Source organism: Prinia subflava, chromosome 15 (genome assembly GCF_021018805.1).
Source record: "Prinia subflava isolate CZ2003 ecotype Zambia chromosome 15, Cam_Psub_1.2, whole genome shotgun sequence".
NCBI lineage: Eukaryota > Metazoa > Chordata > Aves > Passeriformes > Cisticolidae > Prinia > Prinia subflava.
Genome location: NC_086261.1, coordinates 5,209,607 through 5,232,125, shown reverse-complemented (window position 1 = coordinate 5,232,125; position 22,519 = coordinate 5,209,607).

The window sequence follows — 22,519 nt, the reverse complement described above, 5'->3', positions numbered from 1 at the left end:
TTGGGGAATAGCAGGTAAATTTATGCAGCTTTAAAGGACTGGCAGATTTAGCTGCCTACATATGATTTAAGGGCCTGATCCCAAACCCATTAAACTTAATGGGAGTCTTTCATTGACTTAGTTGGCTTTGGATTAGCTCCTAAGTGAATTTCCAGTAGAAGGCAAAATCCCGGCCAACGAAGCTGTCGATTTCTTGGCACCTTTGTCTCCTTTTAGTGAGCAGTGGCAGAGCTAAACCTTCCAGAGCTGCCCAGTGGAGTTATTCTGACAAACACAACCTTTACCTGCAGATAGCTGTATCTCTTACCCAGTACTCCCAGAATATTTGATTTAAAAAAAGGAAAAAAAAGAAATGCAGACTTTATGCAAATAAATTTGCATTTGTTGGCTTAGAATAGAGAATTGTTGCACCATGTTGGACCTAAGAGTTGTATGACCCTGTGTGCTCTCTGGATTTGGATATAAGCAGATATCCTGGGAACAATGCAAGCATATTTTTCTAAACTTCTGTGCTGATTTTCAGAAAAAAAAAACCCATGGCCCAGAAACTCCTTAAACAAAAGCTCTCTATGCATTGAATAATTATCAATGTGTTTTTCTTCCATGAATTTCTCCATAAATTGTTTTTGAAACTATACAACCACCCCTAAATCTTTTTGCAAGGAATTTTGCAAGTTGCCTTTGTGATACAAAGACAGAAGTCTTGTTCATTTTGAATATACCCCGTGCTAGTTTCCTTCAATGACTTTGAAATCTTGCACTACTAGACACAGTGAACACTCATTATCTATTTGCCATTTCCAGGCCAGTCAGGATGTTAAGGACCTACCTGTGACCTCCTTATCCCTCTTCTAGGTTGTTCTTTTACAAGATAAAAAGTCTTGATCTATTTAGCTTAACTCAGAAACTACAATGTAACTTTTCCTAACCTCAAATAATTCAGGACCTGCAATTAAATTTTGTGGTCAGCTTGGATTGAATTAATACGTTTGGCTTACTGGACACAATGATATTTGTTCTGACTTTTTTTTTCATACCAAAATTAGTCTGACTCAAGCTTCCTCATGACATATTGCAGGGGGAGACAGTGGCAGGGGTAGGTGGGGGATCTGCATTTGCAGGATTCCTGACATTGCATTAGTTAATAATGAGGGACATATTAGTATTCTTAAAGTTCCTATAGTCTCTATGCTTCATACAGAGCTGTAAAATAAAACAGCCATAGCCATTAATATGCTAATGTTATATGCTATGACCATGTTGCTCTCTCTCTCTTGAGTATCTCCCCAGTCTTCCCATCTCTCTCCACATCATATTAACACTCCCTGGGTGAAATCCTGACCCTGTTGAAGTCAATGGCAAAACTCCCATTGACTTCACTAGAGGCAGGATTATCTCCTCTGAGGAGCTTTATGGCTTCACTCCTGACTGCTCTGCTGTTTTCACATCCTACTGTATCCCCTACTTACTCTCCCTCTCTTCTGATAAATGCTCACCCTCTTGCTATCATTTGTTTTGGTCTTACATTCCTGGTTCTGCACCTTTTTGGGATGAGTCTGCCAGGGTGGAAAAGCCTTCCTCTGCTCTGCCTGCCCATTGAGTCCCTCCTCATGCTATCAGATCCTGCCTAAATTTTGTATGCTAATCTTTCCCTGCTAGCCACTGCATTCTCCTCTCCTTTCCCTGCATCCCATCAGGATACAGTATACACTAACACTAAGAATAGGTGAAAATTGCCTGTCTGCCTCCTCAGATGACTTCAGACAAGGTTTTCATATGCAAGACATCTATAGCAAGGGAAATGCTTCCCAGGCATTTTCTTCCTCTCGTTTTTCCACCTTGTATTCAGTCCTTGCATTAGATAGACCTGTAATATTAATTCTTTACTGTCCAGCCTTATATTTTTAATTTAATTTTATTACAGTTGTGCACAGTTATAGAAAAAAATAAATTACCCTAAAATTAGCATGCTGAATAGGCTAAAGGAGTATTTAGAAATGAGACGAGAACAATGCTCTCTAGATAATTTATCATGCAGGCAAGAAGAAAGAGTTGCCTGACTAAGGACTTCAGACTCTCCATGAATATATAGTGTAATCAGTAAAGAGTTTGCATGATCAAGTACTAACCAGAAAAAATTTGAAATACAAAGTTCATTTCAGTCAATAGAAAGCCTCCTATTGTCATGGCTAAAGGCTTAAGAAAGGATTTCAGGATTTGACCCATTGCATCAGATTGCAAAGAAACCTTGTAATGCATTGTGGGTTTTTAAATTTTATTTTTATTTAATTTAAATACATAGGCTGAGCGGCTTTATACTGTTGACTTTGTATAGTTATGAGCCTAAGCTGAAAGATCCGAGAAACTATTAATACCCTCCAGAGAAATATCAGCTTGCAATAGTGAGTATGGATCCCTCTTGTTGACCTAGTTTATATCTACAGAATCAACCTACACAATTCCTTTCACCAGCTGCTCTGTGGCTTAGGGAGATGGGGTGTTAATTAATGAGACATTTGTTGAAATTTATAAGGGCTTTTCCTATCCAGGTTAGACATAAATTATGAAGGCTCTGGCAAAGTGGGCAGAATATTGTTGACTGTAACTGTTCTGCTTATTTTAGCCAGTACTAGAGAAAATAGGTCTTCAAAGAACAATTTATGTGCAGGAGCAAGCTTGATGAGAAAAAGAGAAGAACATTTAATAAAACCCCATAAAGTCACAGTATGAAGTGATTTGTTTTTCTTATTCACTGTACTATTACTTTTTGAAATTTCTATTTTCAGTAAGGCCTTTTAGTCCCTGTTTTGTTAGGAAAAGATAATCACATGGTGATGAGACTGTGATCTGTTTGAAATGCATATGATGTCATACAAAATTCAGTATTATCTGCTACTTGGATTTTACAGAGATAAATATACTGGAAATGCACACGCAGACATAAAATTAGATGGATTCGCTTTGATTATGTGTAGTCTCCATTTTAATGTTAATTTCTAACAAATATTCTAGCATGGGAATTTAACAGCAGACGTGTTGGTAGAAATAGATTTTTTTTTCAAGTGAGTGTTGGAGTACAGTGGTTTTCTTAATAATGAAAAGCAAATTTCCATTTCTGAATCATAAGCATTGTCATCGTCAAGCTAATTCAAAGCCTGACATTTTATCAGTCAGGAAAAGAAACATGTTACATGCATTTAATTAATATCTCCCTCTGAGGGTTCGAATGCGCACAGGAGTCTATAATAGCTGTTCATTTAGGAGCCTTTCAGTTCAGGCAGTAGATCCAGATCTGGAGGTCCCTGTTCCCATTCACCCGCAACCCTTTTCATTTCTTATGACATGTGCAGGATTATGTGCCAGTGAAGCAGACATTTTGCAATAAAATGTATTTTCATCAGAAAATGCTGATTCACTAAAAGCAAAACGTTACTTGGAAACATATTGCTTTTGATAAGCTTCTGAGAAAATACAAGTGGGATCTGCTGGTTGTTTCTGTTTTTTCCATTCAGCTTGCTTGTTTTCCTAATTTTTGAAGCAAATTTTGCTTCATTTTGAAACAAACAAAAAATCCATCCACCTTTCTTTTCTTTCTGCCTTTTCTCCAGAATTTCTTGCAAAATCACATCTTTTTGGTTCCAGTTTTGTTCATGAGCATTAAGCACAGTAACCCCACAAACCATTCTCAATATGAGAATCCAAATTGAGTCACCAGATAATTCTAAAAGTTAATTGCTGCCACAAGCTGAAAGAAAAGAGTTGAATCCTTCAAAGAAACATCTTTCGGAATTACTGCTATGGCAAATTCTGGCAGGAGCAGCTTTCTTTCATGGTTACTTAACCATTAGAAAGAAAACCCCAGTCTATGTCCTGAAGATAATGGTTCAGCCTTGGGAGATATTTCATGAGCTACTGCAAATCTTATTTTCCTGAGAGTTATCAGATACTCAGAAATCAAGTAAGACCTGGTGCTTAAACTGTTTAGAACCTCCTTCTCTCTTCTCCCAGTGACTGAGCTTCCCCAGGAGCCATGTGAGCTCCTTGCTTGGTGTGATCTGTGGGGCAATCAAAGAAACCATTTCATGTTCTTCTTCAGTCATTGGGCCTCCTGATCTCTTATCAATTACCTGTCAAAAGAGGTGGGTGTTCTTCTTCATTAACACATTGCAGTGTGGTAATTAACCACCAGATAGCACAGGGCTTAGAAAGTGGCCTCTCTTGACCACTTGTTCAATAAATATTGACATAAGCACCAGTAAAAGTATGTCATAGGGGTCTTTGCTAAAAACAACAAGCAAGAAGAGGGTAGAAAAGCAAACAAAGTGTATCATGACTTGTTTTTTGAAGAAACCTCCACCAGGTTTTAGCAGCAAATGGGAGCAATTTGGGAGTTATTCAAGCCCAAGTTGCCTTGTTTCTTGTTTCTCTCCTGCCTGATGTCCCCCTCCCCCTGCTTTTGGGTGGGGGGCAGAAAAGGGAGCTTACCTTCCCGTTGAAATAAGCCAGCAAGAACTTTGTCAAGGAATGAACTCTTACTGTAACCCACACCTCATTTGTCACCCTGATGGGCTGAGGAAAAGTGACATTTACAAACTGAGAATGAAAGTACATCCATTTCACCAGTCTGACACCCTGATATAATAACTATTTACCTTGAGAAAGAGGGACTGAGATTTCCGATTCTTGTGAATCTTCTCACTTTGGCACTTATTTTCTCACTCTGTCAAACAGCCCCAGATTAATGGAACAATTTGTTCAACAAATCATATTAGCAGAAAGCGCACAGGGTAAAGAGAAGGAGGCGGGGGAGCAGGAAATTTTTACTCATTCATAGCAGTGGTATCTCTGCAAATAAAAATGTAGTTATGCCTGACATTTACAGAGGTACAATGTGAAAGGGAAAAAGTGTAATGACTTTGGGCAGTTGAGAGATCACTTTGCAAGAACAGTAGTGCTCAAAAGGGAATAAGATAAAGTTACACATAACATCTAGATTGAGCTTCTTTCTGGAACATATTTGTCAAACACAGCAGGATCTGTCTGTGTTTAAAAAAGAGTTTTCCATTAAAATTAAGCACTGTGTGCTTTCCTAACTATAAAGAAATGCTCCCTTACAGTCTGCATTTCAGAAATGTTAGGTAAAGATTAAAGCAAGTTGGAGCCATAGAGTGAATGCTATGAATCCTTCTGGCTGGATTGATAATGTCTAAGGGACTGATATAAACCCCACCTAAGCCAATAGAAGATTTTCCATTGCCTTCACAGGACAAATTGGGCACAGAACAACCAGACACCCAACTATTCTTCTGCTTTTACTCCTTATTTATACTGTATAACCAGACAAACAAGATTTCCTCTATTTCCCTATACACAGTTAGTTCCTACCATGGAGTCAAGAGAATGGAAGAATGTAACATCAGTTTTTCCAGCTTTAGAGGGGCCCAGGTATAAGTATAATCAATCCTAGGAAATTATCTTGGGTATATGTTTTGGTTAGGAATTGCAAATGAGTTAAGACTGTATTGATGAGTAATTCACTGGGCAGCAAACCATACTTTTTCCTCTCAGCTCTTTAACCCAGAGCTCCCTGCAAAATTGTGGGTCGGTATTTATAGCATATACAGAGTAGATGATCTTTAAAAAGTGTTTCTTTTTAAGTCTGAGCTGCCTGTTTCTGCTAGCCATGAAAATATACAGAGCAATGCAGCATCATCCCCCTGCATGCACACTCACACACTTACAAACACATTTTAAGAGGATACTCTAAGTTTGCCATCACATTAATTTATTTCTCTTAGCTCGGTACAGCAGCACTGTACCCTGCTCTCCAGTGAAAATTGACGCTCCCTTGTTCCATGTTTCTTTATGCCATGACCTTGGGTGTCAAGAGAAAATATTGCTTTGCATCCTTGTGTTGCTTGAGTCCTGCTTCTCTCTTTATAGCTTATTACTTGGCACACTTCAGAGCCCCGTGTACTGCAATGAGATATGCACTGTACAGCAGGTAACACTTGGAATACTTCAGGCTACAGAGATAAGGAGAGCTGAGTCTGTTGTGCACATAATATTTTGCCCCAAATTCAGGAATTTAAATGAATGGTTCAAAGGTTACTGGTGGCAAATTGTTACTTTCTTAATAAAAGGAACCAGCCTTCTACATGACTGAAAAAAAAAAAAAAAGCTGAACATCCAAAGTCATTACTTATTAATTCAACTGGGGTTTTACCCATGACAGTGAATAAAATGCGTGCAAAATTTGGTAAGGATCTGGGCAAAGGGAATCTGGCACAATTAATGTAGTTGGGATTTCCAGCAGCACCACAGCGAGCAGAATCCATCCTCTTCAAAATATAGTGCGGGTAAGGGTCACTGGTGACATTTCCTGAGCAAGCACAGCAAAAGAACTAAAACTAACCTGATTTTAAGGGCTCAACCTCTTCAACCTATTTCAGTAAATGAAGAGCTTCTGAGAAAACCTTGCCCCGGTCCACCCACCCCACATTGAATAAGCCCCAGACATTAGGTAGGCTGGTCCCTCTGCTGACCTTTCCCCTCCCTTTTCCCACTCACACATGGTTTTACTCATTGATTTTGCGAATTTCTGAAATGTTTTTGATGGCCCTGAGGATAAAAATGCTGTCGTCTGCTACAGCTGGAGTAATGACTAAGGGTGAAGGTATCAGAGACTCGGCTGCTCCTCCATGGGCATCTCCAACCTAAGACACACATGAGTAACAACATTATTACTTCAGAACAAAAGAGGCCTTGTAAACTTTAAAGTTTACACCTCATTGATCCTTCTGGATGCTTCCCTGTTCCATAGGAAGTAAATTACAGCACAAGGACTCGGCTGCAGGGAGAACTTGGCATGTGCCATGCTCAGATGGCAGGTTCTCCTGCCAGTCTGCAACCCCCAAGGTAAACAGAGATCAGTCCCAGCCTGGAAGGAGGAGTTTCTGGGTATTCTGTTGGGTTTTGTTTTGTTTTGGTTTTTAATGACAATCTCTTCTTTCATTTTTGTATGCTACAACAAGGGGAAAAATAAAATCTGGTATAGTATCCTGAGCGTTCCAAAAAGTACTGGATTTTTTGGTCAAATTTGAAATTTTGTGGATGGAGCCTGTGGACAGTTTTATTACACAGATTCTGAACCAATCTTATGGTACAAGCTAGGCTTCCTTGCAGAAGCATAAAAAGAAGAAAAGAAGTTCCAAGGTGGCTATACTGGAAATATGCTACAGGGAGGATAAAACTAAAACAAAAATAAAAAACAAAATGGCCCTCCCTCTCCAGAGAATCTGAAGAGAAAGAAACACAAAGTACTGATGGTTGGTCTGTCCTTCCCAAAGCATCTCTGTTTGCCAACATATTAGTATTCCAGAAGAAAATGCTCTCATCTTTTCCCAGCTGGGCATTCTCCATCTCTCCAGGCCTGTTCACTCCCATTTAGTCACAGATGTAATGATGGACTAGAGATGTTTGACACATTTTTCTAGTTTTCTAGAAATTACTAGTAAGCACAAGGGCCCTATTTCAGAAATGGCCTTCACAACACAGGTCAGTTTGAAGGTGTATTAACAGTGAAGGATACTCCAAGAGATGGTCCCTGAATGTAAAAGAAAAAAGAAAAAATTGAATCTGAAAAACTAAAATCCACGAGCTATGTGTGTGTGTGTAGCACTTTCTTTGTGAAGAGTAAATCATGTATTTTAATTTTGACCTCTTTGAATATTTCACATTTTCATTGTCATGGCAACTGCTGTTTTTCCTTTAGAAATATCAGCGATTCGAACCATAATTCCCTTTCTCTTTCTGGTTTCTCCATATCCCTGGGTTATTTGCCCCCAAAGAACTCCAGTAAACTGTCTGTGATCCAACTGTAACAACGAGCTGAGACAGTGGGTACACAGGCACAAAGGCCTAATGGGGTACTAGAGTAACTCTCCAAGTCAGAGATGGATTTTGGCAGGAGCCAGGACTTCTCCAGGTGCAATCACAGCTGTTTGAGTTGGATTTTCTGTGTAAGGAGCAGCACAGCCCAATTCTTTGCTTTTTGTATGAACCCAAATGCCAAGGTTGTGTGTATATATATATATATATAAATACATAAAAAATAATGCCCAAAACATAAAACACCAGGAAAAAAATAAACTGTTGTCCTATATTAAATACCATATTAAATCCTAATTTCCTAATTGGGTTTTATGGGGTTTAATTTTCATGGGCTGCTGCTGAAGGAGCACTCAGGTCCATCAGCAGAAGTTGTGCTAATCAGACCTTACTCTGGAATTCTATTTTACAGAGCATGTGGGCTAAAGGCTCCTCTCACACATCACTCATGAGCATTTGGAGGGCAGCTTTAACTCTCAAATAGAAATATTAGTCCTTGTGTCATGTGAGATGGTTTGGGTCATGTGGGAGTGCAATATCCTGAAAGCTGAACTCTGCCCAGAGCTGCAAACCTACTTGTGTACAGCCAAGAGGAGAATTTTGTACACTGAAAAATAGAACCTTTAAAAGTGTATATCTTGCAGTGAAAAATGTAGCAGATTAATGAGAAATATGAGTGGCACTTTGCTTCTTTGGTGACTCCTTATTCATAATAATTCTTTAGATATGGAGCAAACAGTTCCACGAGTGCAGGATTTAATAAAGCCTAATGAAGATTTCTAGTGGAGACATGTCTCGTAGCTGGATTCATGTTGTTTCTTTAAGGTGAAAACACTGACAGCAGCTATTTCTCCAGGAAGCTTTTCCTGGTCTAGGGACATTCATAATGCCTCTCTCCTGTGTAAATTATCTGATGTCTAATGGTGACAGACGCGTACACACATACACAGACTGTGATTGCATAAGCCTGGCTTCCTGAGTAAACCATGCTGAAAGAACCCATCAAGAATGCTAATCAGAATTTCAGACCTTCAAATACCATAAGAAATAACACAGCTACTGCTTGTCATGCAAAGTTGCAAAACATCTATACATAGGTCCCATATAGGTGTGCATGTGGAGTTTATAGATAGATGTGCATATATTTGTGTACGTATCTATATCTGCAGAGTTTCCATGTGCTAGAAACTCCCTTCTTCAGGCAGCACATTATTGGTTTTGTTGCCTGTGCAACTGTGAATGAGTATTAATTTGAGATGACTCAGTTTGCTGCATGATTCATCCCCAATGTGAAAGGGGGCAGACGGAGTGGAATCTCATTTCCCAATAATACAGCCTGGGGTAAATGGGCCCTGGACACCCACGTATTTAGAAATCTGACATACCTGTGAAACTTTTTTTCACCCCTCTGATGAATATGGAGATACCAGTGTGAGTTTTATACACTCTGCTCATCAGGCCAATGTATAGAAACTTGCTGAGCTAAGACATAAATATGGTCTAATCATCAAATGTGGATTCAGGTCTCTCCTGCTGAGCAGGTAACAGTCTAAAGTGTTTAAACTGATACCTGCCCAGCATGTGGTATCTTAATCAGCATCACATTCCTGCACTTCCTCCCTCAATTTGGTCTACAGAGACAATGACCTCAGGAAGACAATTTTATTTTAGTGTTCAAAATTTGTCTATATGGATACATTTTTAACTCATGCACTGCCTGGTGGATGAGCTTTGCATCCTCTGTGCAAAAGAAAAGGTCACTTGTACCTATGGAATTATAAAGAGGTCATTATATGGAAGGTGGAAAACTGAGAACCTTAATGAGCAGTTTAAGAGATGTCTTTTTTTATTATTAATTTTTATTCTTACAATTTACAAAATCAGAAGCTGGGCTAACATGGAATCAGGAAGTTCCAAACAGGAGCAGCTCATTCCTGAAGATGCCATCTCCCCATCCCTATCACAGTCACAGTGTCCAGGATCTGCCAAGACCTGCCTATGCCATCATCATCTTTTTTTCTGGGCAGCTCCAGCCAGAAGGGAAAATTTGTTTTTCCCACTTCTGCTCAACTCCTTCTGGGCACAGGCAAGGTGTGTATGAACTTTAAAAGAAGTCAGTGCAATGGTTGATTTTTGAATTCCGGTCCTCTTTATTGTGATTAAGGACACATTTCCTTCGAGGAGGCCTTGCTCAGAGGCAGGGACCAAACTCCCTGAAAACCACAGGATTCACATACACCTGGAACAATCCATTTGCATCCCGGTTTTCGGACAGACTGGCAGATTGGGAAGTGCTGTGAAACTTCCGATACCCGACTCCAGCCTCGAGCATCCTTCATCCACTCCTCTCTCCGGAGGCTGGCGATTCCCCGCACATGCCCTTGCTCCTGCCCAGTGACCGCTTGGTCCCTGCCCTTCGCACAATCCGCGGCTGGACACACCCGGTGTCCCCTTATAGGTACGAGAGGTTTTGGAGAGTCTCGCAGGCGCCTTGGCCTTACTCCCCACCTTCCCCACAGCGGCAGAGCCGGAGCAGCAGCAGCAGCAGAGCTTATCTCCCGCTCCCAGCACTTCCCCCGGCGTGCGTGAGGGAGCCGGCGTGCCGCGGCCTCGCATCGGCGGGGCGGGCAGCCGCGGCCGGGCCAACAGGAAAGGCTCCCTCGCCGTGCGCCCGCGGCCGGGCCGGCAATCGGGCGGCTGCAGGGATTTCCCGTCCCTTCCTCCCGGGCGGCTGCACGGCCGCGCCATCTCTTCCTGCGAGGCCGGCCGAGCCCGCCGGGCCTCAGGAAGCGGCCGGCCGTGAGGGCAGGCGGGGGCGAGGAGGGGGACGCCGCGCCAAAAGAACCCCGCGTTTGTTCGGGGGCCGCCACGCCGCACACACGCGCTGGAGGAAAACAAAGGCGGGATGTCTGCTTCAGAAAAAAGGCAGGAAATGGAGCAGCACTGGGGGACGGAGTGTTGGGACTGGGCTGGGGCTTCTCTCTTAACCTATTGTTTCATTATATATTAAAAAAGAAAAAAAAAAAAAAAGGAAAAAAAAAAGAGGAAAAAAAGAAAATAAATTGAACACATCCTGTGACCTCTTATCAAGCCATCGGGAAGAAAAACAAACAGCTCATTCATCTAAAGACTCTGGGTGTTTTTGATGTGACTGCTGGACTCGTTAAATCTGTCAGGCCAGACAGGCACAGAGGGGTCGGGACCGGCACCCTCCCCTCGCTTTTTATGACTTTTGGGCCAGGCAGGAGCTGTTTGTTTGCCAGGGTTTCTATAAACAGCGTTAGGCATTTCCCAGCTGGCTCTGGCCCCCAGGGCCTCTGCTCCCTGTGTGCAGGAAGTCTTTCATTCCCCTCTTATCTGCAAACCAGAAGATTTTGATGGCTGATGGTTCTGCTTCATGTCCCCTCCCTTTTTCTGGCCATACACCTATAATTTTCCACTTCTCTTCTTCCAAAGAATGTGACATTTGAGGGATTTGAGCCGCTGCTTTATTTAGCTCTCACCCATGATATTATTATTCTTTTTAATTATTCTTTTATGACTTCTGTACTCATGAAGAAGTGGCTTTACACTCTAAAGTGCTACAAATCTGACCTAGCAAAACCTCAGTGAGTCCTGGTTCACAAAACATCCACATAAACTTGTTTACATCATGCCTATAAAAAAGCTGTATTTACTTCTCAGATCTTTGGCTGAGCTGTTAGATTTTTAAAACCAGGGAGGGTCACCTGTTCACCTATGCCAAGCAGCTTTTTAATTCCAGTCTTAGTATTTCACTCATTTCCCACTCTAGTGCGGCTAATAAATAATTTTCTGCTAAACGATATCATTCAGAAAAGCATCCACTCCTGATCTGAGGGCTTCAAGAAATGGAGAATCCACTACATCCACTGGGATCCTGGCTCAATTAACTTAAACAAAGCACTTAAAATATCTTTTGAGTAGAAACTAGAGTGCAATGCTGTGGACAGGGTGTTTTCCAGCCTGAGAAGAAGAGCACAGTTAAGTGAGCAACTTTAAGGACATAGTAAGGAGTCATGTGATTCAACCAGCTTAAGCCTGAAGAAAACTGAAATTACCAGAAATACTTTTTTTTTTTTTTTTTTTTTTTTTTTTTTTTTTTTTTGGGTGTGCTGCCTGGCTGGTGGCTTGCACTGGCCTCACTTGAAATCTTTACAAAAATGGCCATACAAAAGGAATAACATGAGTATTATTGAATTTTCAGGGAAGGTCCTTTGAGTATAGATGTGAGAACTGTGACTCCAGCAGCTTGGAGGAAGGGAAATTGTCCATCTCATAAGTCTTTCATGAGAAAGGACAATGTGTTTTTACTAGTATATGTCTGAGAGGAAAGTCAGGAATTCTCAACAGTTCTGCTCCTTGGCCTGCTCCAGGTGGGTGGCAGGAACTTGGGCTGTGCTGAATTGGTCCAATGCCAGAAAATCCCACATAAACCCATAATATCTCCATGCCATAGCCAGTCCACTGAATAACTAAAATATCAGCAGGTGCCTGCAAAAGGTGGCACAAGTGGTACTAACAGAGATTTAACTCTCTTGGTACTAACAGAGATTTAACATTTTCAGCAGAGATAATGATTCCTACAGCAAATTTAAACAAACCTTACGAGTACATAACTGAAATCCATGAGACAGTTCAGAAAATGTCTTTAGGTGCATCACTGCTACTGGTGTTTCATTTTCTAGAAAGCAGGACATGGTAAAGTGCAATGATATATCATTGTGAAACACTGTTTGGAGGCTCACTTGACCTTTCAATCTTGGTACTTTCCATATTAATCCCATGCTGCATAAATTATAAGAGGGAAGATAAATATTTAGTTTCTTACTCCTCTGAACAAAGTCCCACAATGTTTTCTTTGCTGGCTGGAGCAATTCAGAGCAACCAGGAAGGAGGCAGGCAGCCTGGTTGTCTTCCCAGGATACTGGTAACACAGACTGCACATCTAATTGCAAAAACAGAGAGTAAGGAATGGAATTGCAGGCAGGTTTTTTTTTCAGATTTTCAGAGAAACATAAATACATGAGAGTTGAGGAAGAAAGGGAAGTAGAAGACTAAGGAAAACTACTTTATCCAATTCACTGACACTGTGGTACCTAAATTTGCTGTTGATTTATGGAAAAGCTTTCAAAGCCCCCTCCCTCAAATTAATATTCAGTACAAATTACTCTCAGAGGCTTTGAACATTTCCCCACCAAGCACTTCAGAAAAGAAAACGCAAAAGATCCTTCCAAATGAAAACATACAGCTCAGATTCTAATTTTTCTTTTTTTTTTCTGATTTATCAGCCTAAATTAAGACTGTTTGGTATGAAAATTTTACCCAAAGGATTTAGATATATATAAGCAATTTTCCTCTTATTCCCACCACAGTGTTGGAGTCGAAAGCATTTCAAGAACTTTTTCAACTTGCCCAGTAGGTGTAATGGTTAACTCAAACCAATTACCCTGAGTAACATCAGTGCTTTCTTTAACTAATTTATCCTTGGCTATCTTCAGTGAGCTAAATCCGTGTACTCAAGTCTCTTGCAAGTTCCCATGAAGTTTAGCTCCAGTTTTTGGCTTCAGCAGAAGCAGAAATTGCACAGTGCAGGGACTGTGAGTTAAATCACTATTGCAGATGATTGTAATCTACAAGGGAAGAGGTCAAGGGTGGGTCTTTATACGTATAATGTTGGTATCACTTGTGAAAGTGGAGGAACAAGTTAAAGCACAGAAGTGAGAAAACTAGGAGACAACTGATTAAAAACTAACAACTTGTATTTGTAAGAAGTTTGAAACTCTTTAATTGTCTCTAGGTTTGTTGGTTTTGTTTTTGTTTTTTTTTTAATCTTGTTGGCAACTTGATGTTGTAGGCTTCTTAGTGTGTTCAGCTGCTGAGTCTCCTGTCCTTTTGCAAACTGTTCATTTCACTAAACTCACAATATACTGATGGTCCTGAGACAAAAAAGACTTCCAGAGCCTTTAGAGGGAGTCCTACACAAAGAGTAAGTGTGAAACTCTTAAGTCTATCTTATCCCCTCATCGAGTGTTAATGGGATTTGTATTGATTCATTGATGGGAGATTACACTCCTTAGTGTCTTTGTCATTAATACTTATTGGTAAAATGTACAACATGTGGAAGGTCAATATCTCATCCATATCCTTTCTTTTTTTTTCTACTTTGGTTTCTGGTAGGTGGAAAAGGGGCTCCGAGATAACAGCCAAGTACAACAGGGGTTATTAAAGAGACCCCAGCTACCAGTAGACAAGAGGAAATCTTCAAACATTGATTTTCACAAACAGATTGACTTCACTTCTTCCTATACATACAGTACCAGAATGATTAAAAAAAAAGACAAATATTTATACATATGGCTAATGAGAACACCTGGCATAGCAGGCAAACAAGCTAACAGGAAAGAGATGGAATGGATGTGGATCTCACGGTGTGTATTGCATCCCAAGCAGCCTTTTTTTCTCCAGTGATGTCTCCTTCAAAGAGCCTTTTGCTCCAGAGAATGAACGTGCTGGAGCTGCTGCCCTTGAAAGCAGTTGGGTTCCCACTCTACCTCAGGGCAAAAGCGAAATTCGCCCCCCTTTGGAAGAGACTCCTTAAAATCTTCAGGTGCCAGTGCCTTTGCAGGGATGTTGAGCAGGCTGGTGATGGCATTTGGACAGAGGCATTTGTCTCCCAGGACCTGGGCTGGCACCACCAATTTATCTCATGCTGACCACAAAACAACCATCACCTGATAAAGACTTTTGTTTATTGCCAGTGACTGGTGAACCTCTGGAGGTTTGCTTGGGACAAATACCAATTCAGCTGCCAAACCTTATCTGAACCATCTGAACCTCTTGTGTCTAAAAGAATTGGGCTGGAAATCTCATCAGATAAGGATTTACTCTGTGATTGACTCTAGTTATTGCTTCCAGATGGGTTAGACTTACTGACATAATTGCCCCTTTTGCTTGGTATTTGGTGTATCCAATTCTGACTCAGAACATGGGAAAAAAGCATCATTGACCAAAAAATATATATATATGTTTTATATAGTATAACTTTTGATTTTTCTTCATTTCTTTTCCTCCAGTCTCCATTTCCTAACTGTTCCTGAACTGTAGAGAAATCTGTACTTTTCCAGCAGAGAGCCCTCTGATTTCAGTGAGGTCTTTAAATATTATCCTGCCTGTTTTTGGTTGTCATAATAAAAGTAGATAATCAGGAAGGGTGGGACATGGTCATAACACCTCTTTGAGGAGAGATACTGAATGAAAAGCCAGTATACATACAGATAACTGAACTTCCTCCCTGTACAGTTAGTCTTTTTTTTTTTTCCTCCTTATATAAAGAAGTCAGATAAATAAAACATTCTGTTGAGAGATGTTCCCGATTCCATTTCTGAATATTTCTTTTGCTTATTTACATTTTTACAGTGTACTCACATTTTTAAGTGTAATGTTCCACTCAACCAACAAGTCTTCTCCCCCCACCCTGAATTTATTGCTTTTCTGACATTCTGAGAAATTGTTTTCTGGTGTTGACTGACAACAGTGCCCACCTCCTTGGCCAGACTTTTTCTGATCAAGATGAAAACTGAAAATTCTTTTGTCTTACTCATGGAATAAACCAAAGGCTACCATAGCAGTAAAGAAGCAAACAGAAAGACAATATCATTGATAGGAGGAGGGAAAAGTCTGGCACTGACAATGGGCCAGGAATCTGTGAGAATGAAAAACTTAAACTTTACATGAGAAGTGCAGGATACAGAAGGAACTGAGGTTGTTCAGGTGGGTTTCTAGCATGAAGCCATTGCTTGTTAGGGGGCTGGCAGATGCACCAGAGGGATTGGGATAAAAAGGGAACAGAAGTTGGTAGGTTTGAAAAAGAAAAGTGCATCTTGTGAATGAGAAGACAAAAGGTCCATTTGTAAATCTGTGATATGTCCACAAGCACCCTGAGATTTTGATGGTGCAGCATCTTCATGCAGGGTCATCTAGTGATTAGGAAGGGAGGAATTCCCAACTGACTACAGGTCAATAGTTCCCTAATTCTCTAGTCTGTCTCTGACAGTGCCAATTTTGAAAGATGAACCATGGAGTAGTTTCCCAAGGGAAGCAGTGAAAGTCCCATGTCAGGGAACTTTTACAACTAGACCAGACAAAACACTGGAAAATGTACTGTAGCTGTAGCGAGCAATTCTGCATCAGCAGGGAGATGGGTTGAATGATCTAATATGGCTCTTCCATCTGCAATTCCTGTGAGTCTATGAATCACATTTCTGTGTGGCAATGCAGCCGAGTAAATACAGTGCAGAGCAGTAGCAGCAGCTATCTTGGTATCTCTGTAACAGTAACATGAGTAAATTAGGCAGACAAATTCCAAAACGGGATATATTTGAGTCTCCAGTTCTAAATCCATCTGTTCAAACTGGCTATAGCACAGTATGCAACTGCTAATTCCTAAGTGGTTCAGGCTGCATAACAAGATATTTTGTGTCAGGTATGCTATTAGCAAAGAACTAACCCATAATTCGTTCCTGTTTTGGTGTACAGAGGTAGTGCTCCCTAACTGGGCACATTTTGGATTAATACAAAGATTAGCCCAGCTATCTATAGCCTCTGTGAATTTTAACTGTAACCATATGGAAGGATCTTGCAAAAGTAGACTATAAAAATTGAAAATATGTCAGTTTAAGATGCAAAGTGTCTTCTGACTGGGAAAGCAAGGGTGGAAGGATTGAAACGTCTTATTACCAGACAAATGTGCTCAAGCTTCATCCTGGTCCTGTGCCTAGATGATCCAGACAGAAATGAATTCATGGACAGTTGGGTGGGTGTCAAAGCTGACCATATGTCAGACAAAGCAAACATTTCTTTTGTGCATCCAACCAAGTCCAGTGGGTCAACTAGGCTTAGAAAAACCTCTGAATTTGTTGATTGGTTTGGGAAAGGGAAGTATCAAACATATCAAACTCCACTGCCAACAGAAATTACCACTGAACAGGTTTACCTGGAACAAATTTTCAAGATACTTCTGTGGAAATAAGGGCCATATACAGAGATGTTACACAGATGTTATACAGCTAACAAAAAAGTCCAGTGTTTCATTGATTACTTCACAGGAGAAATTTCTCTAGCAGCCAGGAGGATACTTTTTCATAAATCAACAGGAAAGGAAGTGTTTATGACTTCTCTTGTTCTTTTTATTCTGGTTGCAAAATCCTGCAATCCCAGCCACCAAAGGCTTATGTTTCTCATTACTGCTCAACCCATCCTCTCACAGCCATGATTTTTCCACAGCCCTTCTTAACTATCCTCATTAAGTGTTACTCCATTTCCTGGGATTGTAGCATGATGTTTCTGCCACACCTGTGGGATCATATTTGATGACTGATAATCCCAAAAAGTCCTTTTCCCTTACCTGGTTTCTGAGAGTGCAAGAAGGTCACCATCTCCTGAGCATCACTTCTAAGGGGAGAGACCACAGCACCCACAGCACATCAAAACCCAGAGGCTGGATATTTACAGGGACATCATTTGAGATCAAATACATACATTTTTTGTGTGTGTGAGTAGCTCATCCACCTCATGGAATATCCAGGTTTTTAGTTGTCAACAGGCCTCCTCGAGTACCCTGACTATTCATAAACATACTGAAGAATTCAGTTTCATGACATCTAGACCTGATGATTTATTCATTCTGAAGCGCAGCATCATTTCTTCACTATTCTTCATTCATTTTTCCCTCATTTAAAAAGTTTCGTTCACCCAGTCATAAATAAGTGAGTAAATAAATAAATAACCAATTCCACACCTTCGTGGAGAATGAAATTGAATGGTTTATAAATAAACCATAAGCAGAAACGAGTTTGCATAAACTGTTTCATAAACACTTAGGAAAAGAAAAATTGGGAAAAAAAAATCCATCTTTGTATTTTTCACTGGGAATATGAAAACTGTTTTCAGGTAGAAGAAATATCTGCATTTTTTCCTCTATTTTTAACAAGTTTGGGGTAAAATCCATTGCCAGAAAATGCTGAAATTGGTAACACATTACTGCTTGAATGTAATAGTTAAAAAGTTTTTCCACTAATACTTAAAACAAAAAAAAAAGACTTGGGGCTGTTTATTACTGTTAAAGGAGAATGTCTTGCTGTATTTGTCTTAAGATTTGGCACCTGATCTGGACAAATCAGCCAAATCCCCTTGACAGTCAAAGGAAAGAAGCAGGCTCCTTTCCAGCCCAGCCCAAGAAAGACATCTGCAGTAGGTGCTATGAAGAGCTAAGAAGACAAGTAGCTTTGACATCTAAACTTTGGTTAAAGCTGGATTAGATGAATTCCCCCATAAGGTCCTCTCAAACTAAGAGATCTTTTGCTTCCCATGCTATTTACAGTTGTTACCTGATGGCAGAAGGACCTATAGGCATCAGATGAACTATATCAGTGTAAACCAATAATTACAAAATGCAGAAACTTTGACATAGCTGTAGAATGAATGCCAGCATTTAATAATTAGGTGTGTACATTTACATTGTATCTGTTTTGTACCAGGGTTTACAGGAAAGGAACCTACAATTACAGCAAGCAAGGTGCTTATATGAATTCAGTGTAAAAGAGACTGCAACAAAACTCAGGAAGGATTATTATTACCTGTAGGTTTCTGGATTAAGCAAAGCATTCACTGAGAGGTTTGTACTACAATATAGCCCCCAAACTTAAATGTTGTGACATTAGCTAGTACCTTATAATTAAAGTATGTTGCCATTTCACCAGGCTTTCATTTATAGAATAAAGTGCAAATTCTATTCTCTGTGAACTTTAGATACATCCAACTTTTTTCTTTGTTCTTTTCTTTAAAGCTTTGCAACAAATGCATCTCCATATGCTTATATTAGTTAATCTAGTATTAAACATATTGGCTGCGCAAAATGTTGGCATGCATTAATAAATGTTTTCATTTTTTTTATTCTCTTTTTTTTCCCCTCTTACTTTAAATTCTTCCTTTGACTACACAAGCAACAGCTGTCTAGCTTCCTGTTCAGTACTGGATCTAATGCCTCTACAGAAATCTAGGTCAAAACACTTGGAATGCATGAATATCAAACAGAGTTTTCAAAACAGCAAATGAATACATCTTTAACTGGTGACATTTTCCTGTAGCATATGGCTGCAAGCTCAGGGGACTGCATGCTTTTTTGATGAATATGTTCCGTCAAAAACTAAGGAATGGCAGTGGGCTTATATCACCTTCTGTTTTGCCTTATGAAATGATAATACAAACTCATAAATAGATACTACTATCACAAGGCTCCTGCCTTTTGTCCAATCCCAAAGTAGTACAAGGCCTACTGGTTAAGAGCCTCACTCTTTGGTCATGTTAAAGTATGAAAGATAACTGTCAAAGATGCATTTTTGTAAAGCACTTGCCCATGTCACCGAGGGCATAAGATTACCTGCATTTCCATACGAGTGGAAAACAGCAACATACGGTACCAGGAAAGAGGCACACATTAATTCTAGAATTCCACTAAGACATTAAACCCTGCATATAATTTCTGCAAAAGAATGCCACAGTGTAACAAAGGTAATATTATTAATATAGTTCAGCTTGACGACACAAATGTGCAGGGAAAGTTGTACATTTTTAATGATAGAAATAAGAGAATAAGAGAATAAAGAAATAAACTAAAATTAAAGTGCTGGCATCTCAATAAACCCGATATCAACATAAAAGTGCCAGTCCAAAGAAAGCTGCTCTAACAAGCTTGTCTGCTCCTCTCTGAGAAGAAAGCATGGGTTTGGCAGCAACACCAGAGACTGTTGAATAATTAACCAACCACCAGTCCTGACCAGTAGGAAATGATGGAGTAATTATTTCTGGTCATGTATTCATCTTCTTAAACAGGAAAAAAAAATATTCCTGTCTAATACCTCCTTAGGTTGACAAAACAGGTAGAAAATCACCTAAATACTCTTGAACATTCCATAAGACCTAGTGTTGGAAATGCACGTCAGCTGGGAGCACACTGGTTCACATGTGGGATTTCAGGGGATTGTGCAGGGGTTTAAAACAGGAGTGTGGCCAAGGTCTCTGCAGGTTGTGACCCCCAATACCCTGTGAGATAGTGGGGCAAACAAATACTGAATTCAGGTTCTGTTCAAAGCAGCCAACAGGTTTTTTTTCTGGGTTGACACTCATGGAGCAAATGTGAGAACTGAACCCATCTAGATAAGCTCTGATCATACAAAACTGTTTTCATATGAAAGATTTTAAATAACTGTGATATAAAGGCTGTGTGGTGCTGAGTATGTATCAGGGCTTCTCTCATATTTTGAAGTTTCTTTTCAGTTGTGTAGACTCCCCCCACTTTTCTGCCCTTCGTCATCTCCCAAGTGTCGTATTAAAACAATCCAGGATCTGAATTTCACTGTTCCTCTCTGATACTTCACCAGTTTCACACCACCTTGCTGGCTCAGCTTGTAGCTCCAGGCAGAGACTGAGGAAATAGAGTCTGAAAGGGAAAAAAAAATCAGAATTCAGTTGTTTTTGAGTTGTTTTTTTAACATTTTGTAAACAAAGCCAGTTCACTAAAAGATGGATGGATGAACAAAGGAAGTGATCAAATAAAGAATGATTATCATTAGTCTCCTATGCACTCCTCACAGTTTATAGGAAATATATCTATTTTCAAACCTATTTAAGAGAGGTGCTTTATATATATTAAAAAAAAAAAGTAATTGGTTAAATAAAAATGAAAAATATAAATCTTTTTGAAACAGATAGGTTTATTTCCCTGCATTTTTTTACTATTTCTAAAGCAGCTTTGGAAACATACAGTATTTTTTTCTTCCCTTTGCCTCCCATGCTGTCTTTTCTATATCTTATTGTCACTTAGGTGAAACTTCATTACTTTTAACCCTACAAAGGGAACAGCATTATTTAACCTTCACACTTTGAGCAAGTGTATTATAAACATCCCTATCAGCATAATATTTATAGTAGGGGTAAACTGATTAAACCATGGAGGTAGTCACTGGTGACCCCTTCTTTATGTCCCCACCCCAGTGGTCCACTTAAAATCTTCTCCCAGGTTGAGGAATATTAACAATTAATCCCATGTTATCCATTTGAATGATTCTTATTTATTTCAGCAAAATAATCAAAAAAAGGGTGTTTTCACAACACCTTTCTGAGAAGTTGGATGACATGTTATTAAAATATTCTTTCTATTTATGACACTTTTAATTTTTATTGTTGTAATGGTTTAACTTAGGTACATTTTTCTCTCAGGAAAGTAGTCAAATTTAAATTCACTTGATGCTGGGTAAATGAACAAAAAAGCCTCGTTGGTACAGGACATGAAGTAAAAAATTAAACTATTTCATTTTGAAGAGATATTTTCTCTGAAATGAACAGGAAAAAAAAGTACAATTTAGTTGAACTTTCTTTAGTTCTAAAATTACTCTATTTGCATTCAACAGAAGGACTTGTATCAATAGAGTTATGAGAAAAAGAAAGCCAGCAGAGCTACACAGCTAGCTGAGCAGGGACAGTAATGTTTGAGCTGTGAAAGCAAAGCTCATTTATGTTCTAAGCTTATTTTATTTTTCTTAAATCAACATTAAGAAGGAGAAGTTGAGATATTAATTACCCGTTTACTGGCAATGTAGCGGAAAATGTAATTTATAGACCACTTGCAAAAAAAGTGCTTGCTTAATTTAAGAACTCAAATTATTCAAATAACATTTTGAATTTGATTATTCGTATAATTGAAATGTTGCTCTCACAGCCTGAATTGCTTCTCTGAGTTACAACCTGAGCAACAGTTAACTAAGATCACACTCACTGTGGAGATTGTCACAAATGTGAGCAGGAAAGGGAGGGAGACTAAGCCAATGTGCAGCATTTACCTGCAGAAATTTATGGGCCAAGCATCAAGGTTTAATTGAAATTTGACATTTTCATAGGCTCTCTACACACAAAGTTGTTGCCCCACTCTTAATTTTCCCATATGGACTATATCAAATTAATTTGGTCCCTCAAATCTGCACCCCTGAAATGAATGATGTGCAGAAGGCAAATTGTCTATATCTGAGCTGTCTGTGCCTTTGATCAGGCATTGCCCACTGCGTTGTGACCAAGGTACAACCAAATTTATATTCTGGTTCACCACGCCAGAATTTTGGAACTGCAGCTGTGTAGATGTTGAAACTGAAGTTTGTACAGCCCTTCTCTAAGAGCCTCCTGAAATCTCTACAATATATTGCCAGTGAATACAGTCTATGGAACATTAACACTGAAAGCAAGGATCTGCATTTCTGAAATTCTGACATGGAAAATATGAAATGTATTTCCCTTTTCTACACTGCCAACAAAAACAGGGCAGAATCAATACACCCAGATACAGGCTATCTATTGACTAAAACCTTAATTTCTCTTAGGAAAGACATCTTTGAATTTGAAAGATATCTGCCTGTATCTTTGCAATTTCCTAAATAAGTGTTTCCTATCCCTAGTAAGAGGGAGAAGGAGATTAAATAGGATGAAAGGCAAATGTAACATTTCATACTTGGCACCTAAAACACCCATGGAAATAAACCTTTGAAGCACAGAGCACACGAGG